Source organism: Leptinotarsa decemlineata, unplaced genomic scaffold, assembly GCF_025532065.1.
Source record: "Leptinotarsa decemlineata unplaced genomic scaffold, Ldec_3_MD MMD2_tig00000199_RagTag_RagTag, whole genome shotgun sequence".
Lineage (NCBI taxonomy): Eukaryota > Metazoa > Arthropoda > Insecta > Coleoptera > Chrysomelidae > Leptinotarsa > Leptinotarsa decemlineata.
The window spans coordinates 10,800,055-10,807,063 of record NW_027412544.1 but is presented as its reverse complement, the minus strand read 5'-3'; positions in this window follow the sequence as shown (position 1 = coordinate 10,807,063).

Below are 7,009 nucleotides of genomic sequence, written 5' to 3'. Positions count from 1 at the left end.
GGATACCTAAAACTACTCTGAAAAGATTCGATAGGAAGCGAAAGAAAAAATTGATGTGGACTGCCCAAACATCATCGACTATAATCGCCACATGGGAGATGTAGACTTGATGGATAGTCTCATTGGACGATATAAAATCAAAATCCGTTCAAAAAAATAGTATATCAGGCTATTTTACCGTTTGTTAGACCAACTAATTGTGAATTCCTGATTATTGTATAGGAGAGTATAACAACAAAGGAAAACTACCAAACACATGAAATTGGCAGATTTTCGGGCGGACATAGCTGCTTGTTTATATCGAGAAGGTCTAGAAGTTTCATCAAAACGAGAAATACCATCTGATTTGGAACGCGAAATACAGAACAAAAAGCATTGTTCCACTACCACAGCTTATATACCACCAAAGGATGTGAGACTTGATTCAGCTGGTCATTGGCCCATTTATAATGAAAACTGACAGAGGTGTGAATTACCAATGTGCAAGTCCCTTACCTTCATCAAATGTCTAAAATGTGGCTTGAATTTGTGTGTGCGCGATGTAGGGTTAATGCTGTTCGATTCATATTCTAGATCAACGGTCGGCAACAGGCGCACCGCCAAATATTGTAATGTGTGTATACCAAGTATAAAAATGAATACGTAGATAAGGTATGCTATACCTATATAGCATTCAACTAAGTATGTACTTATTTTATTTCAAGTTGCCTAGTCAACTCGTTTTACAAGTACGTACAACTGATATGGTTTTATTAGTTTCCTATCTACCCTATGTGTTTGTGCGCCCATGTCACTATTTTGTTTTGTTAAAACAAGTGCGATCGAATATCAAAATCGGGGGGTGCGGACGTGTGGGCGGGGGAAACAGACTGTCAGTCGTAGCGCAAACCGCGGAGCAACCATTCATTTGTTTTGTGATTTTTCGCGTTTTTATAATATTTTCGTACCTATGCTAATATGGATTCTAAAAAGCGTGAAGTGGACAGTGAAAATAGGAGGTTTCTGGCAGAATGGACTGAACAATATTGTTTTACGATGCCTAATAGGACTCAAGCGGTTGCAGTGTGCCTTAAACGCAATAAAACTGTCGCTATTGTTAAGAGTGGTAATTTCAAACACTACGAAACAATTCATCAGCAATTTCACAAAAACATTCCTCTTGGCAGTAAGGCTCGTAAAGAAAAACTTCATGCATATCTCAGTTCTCACAAAAAAACACAAAATTACTAGTTCGTTACATAAGCGAGCAATAAAAATGTAGAGATGCAGCGCTACGTGTGTGCTGGATATTCAATAAACAGCAGAAACCATTTTCCGATTCTGAGATGGTGAAAATATGTATGTTAGAAGTAGTCACGGCACTTTTTGAAAAAAAAAAAGATGTCGCTGCATTTCAAGTATTCCATTATCAGCGAGAAGTAAGACATGAAAAACGGAAATTTTTGCTGTTGATATTAAAAACACTCTTCTTGAACTTCTGTAAAAGGCACCTTGCTACGCCATAGCACTTGATGAATCATGTGACATTGTTGATGATGAACAAATGTCTATTTTCGTAAGATTTCTTGATATTAAATGTCACATTTTTAGGGAAGGGTTGCTAGGAATATTGCCGTTGAAAGTTTACACTCGAGGAAAAGATTTATTCAAGGTCATTGATGAATTTATTAGGTACTAAATCTAACATTAGGTGAGATAAAATGGTGTCGCTTTCAACTGGCGGAGCCCCAGCAATGATTGGCAAAGAAAAAGGTGTAGTAAAGAGAATCAGGGGTAAAAACTCAGATCTAATATCGTATCAGTAGATAATTGACCAGGTTTGTGGAAAACTTAGTGCTACACTGAAAGAAGTGATGGACAGCTTGGTCAAGTCAATTAATTTTGTGAGATCTCATTCTGCTTTTCAGCGCTGACATTTCAAGGAGTTTCTTTCTGACAGCGTATTCTGACTTACCGCAACATGACAAAATATTCGTTGGCTAACTAAAGATCAAGTTATTGAAAGTTTCTAGCTGATAAAAGAACAAGTAACTTCCTTCTTGCAAAACTTAGATACGGAGAGAGCCAGAAAGCACATACAAGCGTAATATGCTGGTCGTGGCTTTTTTTAAAGATATTTTGAAATATTCAAATGCGCTCAACACAGAATCACAAGGAAATGGAAAATCAATATGTGATCTGATACAAAAAGTATCTGTTTTTCGTCGCAATATCTTTGAAAAAGATATTGCAAGACAAGAATGTATTCATATTCCGACAATTCTTTAATATAAAAAGAACTCTGAAGAAGACATTGCAGTGTTTGTAAAATTTCTGGCCGATCTTAGGAATGTATTTGCTACAAGATTCCAAGACTTTGCAGAGATGGGCAAGCTATCTCCGTTTCTTAAATCGTCATTTGAAGTTGATGTAGCAGCAGAATGAACAGATGTGGTTGTCAAAGGCATCACTTTAAATAGAGATAATCGATTTGCAAGAAGATGTGTCTGCAAATATGTAAAACGATATTCACTGAAGAACTTTGGACCAAACATGTTTCAGAAAAATATAAAAATTGCAAGAAACTAGCTATAAATTAGGCCACTATGTTTGGCTCGATATATGTATGTGAAACATCTTTCCCAAAGATAAATTTTTAGGTGGGGTTACCGGACCCCACCTAAAACTACTTGCCGACCCCTGTTCTAAATAATTATTCATATACATAATCACGCCATCATGAGTATTAAAGTCACCTTTGTTTTATATTGCATTATGGCCTGTAATGTTGAATAAATTATAATCATAATATATTTGTAATGTTTCTATTGAAACAATTATACATCAAAACAATAACTACATTTCAATGAACGATAAAAACCAGGAATAATGTGGAAACAGTATAAAAAAGTTGTTCCTCTATAAAAGAAATGCAAATATACGTACTATACGAGAGGGATGGATTCTTCTCTGATGTGTTGCCACCAGTAATTTTGGGTGGATATTCGACTTGTCTAAAACACTCCTTTTTTTGTATTTCACCGACTTAATTTATTCTCTGTTGTATTTTTAAGTCGTTCCTTCTTTCTCCTCACTTAAAAATTTGCTTCAGATTCTAGGTTTTCTAATTCTTTCACGAAGTATAGTTTCTCTTCGATTTCCAATTTGCATCCGCGTATTTTCGCTTTGCTATCATTACTTCTGACTGCTTTCATATGTTTGATGATTATTATTTGCCTCTCGCGATGTTCAGGGCACAAGTCATTCACAATAGAAACTTCCTCATTTCTCAGCTAGGCAATATTTTGAAAAATAGCCTGTTTACTCAGAAAGGAAACGGATTGAATGAGTACTTCTTGTTTAAATTTGTGTTTGCCAAGTTGGAATATCTTGTAAGACTCCATTTCAGTAAAAAAATTATTTTTTCAAGAGTTTGTTCTATCAAGTTATCTCGTTTCTGATCCAACCCAAATACAATGTTGTTCTTTCTGACTTATCTCTCCAAAGCGATATTTCTTTCTTGTAGAACAGTTATTTGGTCTTTAAGTTTCCAGCAGTTTCTTTTCGTATTCTGTCCTATTTCCATTTATTTATTGGTTAAGTTTTTCGTTTCGTTTTTCTTGTGACTTCTTAAGTAGCTCATATAACTCTCTTGTATTCAATTCGTTTCGAGGCACTGTGGATTACAATTATTTGAGTGGAATTTCTATAAAATCCAATTAAGTAATTCAACTCTCCAGGTTTCATACCTGCATTATTCTCACGATGATTCACTATTTTTTGTGATCTTCCAGATGTGCATTTTTCAGCACACTTTCAGAACATCGCTAGAATTTCATAAACTACACCTCACGATTTGATATCCACAAAATTTTGTGGATCTTGAAGTAACAGCCGAATCAATCAGAAAAAAATCAATAGGATTAGTAGTGTTGCAACTCACTTTACGTTCAAGTTTTATATTACTTTTTCCAGGTAAAAAAGAACGAAATCTCGGAGCTGATTAAATCGCTGCTAGTACTAGTACTATTGAATTTTCAAACATCTGGCATGTTTCTATTGAGGGTGTACGTAATACACACTATACCAAATATGAACCGTTCTCGAAGTATTCATTTGTTCACTCAAAAAAATAGGTATACGATTCCCCTATAAAATTCAAATGTTTGATAGAAATACCATTTTCAAAATTTTATACAAGGTGTTCGGAAACGCTATTCTGAACTACGGTCGTAGATTCGAACAATTTTTGTCTCTCTCTGCAGCAACTCCTTACGTGCCGTTGTGACCAGAATTAAGATAAGGATATTACAGTCACGTTTAATTTTCTCCTTTCAGTATTATTATCATTTGTTAATTATCATTCCTCAGCACCTCTGAACTATTCGATAATTTTCGAAGACCTATTAAATACAGTTCCACCAAGTCACTCAATAATTAACATGTTTCTCTCGCAGCAGTCACAGAAAACCACAGTCATTTCGCGATAGATGAGACAAAAAAATGTGAGTTAATCAGACAAACACAATGTAGAGGAAGATGGTGACGGAAGATACCGCCCACTTAAAATACCGAGGCATTTTATTAATTACTGTCGAGTGGTAAAGGACAAAGTTTTACCACTGACCGTTTGAGCAATCCATTAGGAGTTTTTACAGATGCAACGCGTACTACTCCGACCGTACTCGGATAAACTTCAACCACACGGCCAAGTTGCCAACTTGTGGGAGGCACTGAGTCATGCTTAATTAAAATCACCGTACCCTTTGACCAATAAAGTGCTGAATTTTTCGTAGGTGAGAAGCTGATTTCCAAGGACTCTAGAGGTGTGATTTTTCACTGACTTGATAGCACCCTCCCACAATCCACCGAAGTAGGGGCTAGAAGGGTGAATAAAACTCCACTCGATTAGCTCTTGTTCGGCAGCAGTATGAAAAACTTTGAGAATTTGACAAGTTCCAATGAAATTAGTCCCGTTATCGCTAAATATTTCTGTAACCCTACCACGTTTTTTTGAATTATAAAGAAGAAGGATAAAGAAGAATAAAAACCCATGGGTTTTTTTAATTATAAAGAACGATTTACAGACAGTTCAGATTGTTAATCCCTTCGTGTCTGTGTCAACGTCTTTCAGGAACCTGTGTAAGTATTTATAATTTATGTCGAAATTATTCACTTCACCCTTCAACTCGGAAAGCCGCCCTAAATAGTCCTGAAGATGAAACAATAAAGTTTGAAACGTCGACAATTTAGAAATTGGTTTTCTTCAACATTTTGACCGAATTCCCGTACTGACTTAGAACATATAGTGAAAGAGAAATGATCAGAGGAAGCATTCCACTGTAAACCTAAAACCTTCACAGTGGAAACATTATCAAGGTCAAGCGAGGTGGAGTTATCTGAAACTTTCTGAGCAAGCAAAGATACGTGATTACTTACTTTTTCATTTGTGAAACACGAGTTTTTCTCTTCTGAGCAACGAAATGAGTTGTGCCTTGAAACTTTAAGCTTCTTGGACTAAATAGCAACTTGTCACGATGTCACTAGGTGACAATTAAATTTGTTTGTCTCAGAACCAGAGAGTCTGAACAAAACGGATAAACGAAAATTTTCAAGAATTCACAATATCCGGCTCGAAGGATCATGTTGAATATTGAGTGACTTGATGGACTGTATTTAATAGATCTTATTGGATAATTCCTTTTGTTCAGAGGTGCTAGGGAATGAGAATTAACAAATAACTGTGCTCTCCTTACCTTAGTTCTGGTCACAACTACACGTAAGGAGTTGCTGAAGAGAGAGAGATAAAAACTGTTTGAATTGTCTTGTGTGAGTACGACCGTAGTTCAGAAGACGTTTTCGGATTCCATTGTCTAGTATAGTATAGTAGAGGATACGTAAAAAATTGAAAAAGATATTAGCTGAAAAATAACAATCATATTAAGCAAATAAACTAAAATTTCAAGCAACAACAAAAAATTTGATTTTTTTTTATTTTTTTTTAGTTGTTGCTTGTATTTTATTTCATTGTAATTTCAGTATTTTGCTTAATATCATTTTTTACAGATTCTTTCAGGTATGTCAAATCAATTTATATCATATTAGACAATGGAAGTTCGAACTAATAAAATGCAACAAGAAACATCGTCAACTGTTCAAATCTGTTTAAAATCTGTTTTTCCGTTAACCAGCTATCGCAACCCTACGAACGACAACCCTCAGAAGTCGAAACTAAGGAGCTAAGGATTAACGAGGTCTTACATTTCAACGTGTGACTCCTAACTACCTTCAAAGATACTTGTTTATCTTTATGTATATTAGGGCATCTATATTTCTACTGAATCCATTTTTATTTCTATGTTATAAGCATTGTCTAATAAATCCTTAGACACTGAGCGAGCTTTGTTCGGTAAAAATAGTATTACTACTCGCCAATAGATGTCAGGAAGAGTCATACAGACATTGTCTATAGATATAAACCTTTGGACAATGTTACAGAGTACCTATTATAATACAAATGTTTATTTTCGATTTCTCTATTAAACATAAGTATGAAAACCAAGAATTTCACCTGGTTTCTCTAAAAAATATAGAAAAAAAACTTTTTAAAGGCAAAGCATTTACTGGCAAGTACTGAGAAAAAATCAATGGTTTGCATAGTCGAATGTTCAGAAGAATTACAAAACCCAATTGCTATCATAATTTTTTACACGAAATTTGTTCTAAAACTCATCAGTCATCTTTAGTTAGTTATTGTTATTTATGGTATTTTCACACCAAACGCCAAACGCAGTTCTTCTGCGAGTAGACCTTGTTACCTCAGGAGCAGCATGGATATTCACGGCGAACCAGTCAATCATGAAAAGAATCTTTCCCCAATACGACAGAGAAAATTCTCGAGAGAACAATATTTGACCCTTCAGTTAGAGTATTGAACCCACGATCACATAAGCTTTTAGCTGAATAAAAACTAATGACGCATTTTAGAAATTGATATTTTTCATATTCTGTAAATTAGATCCAATCCCTC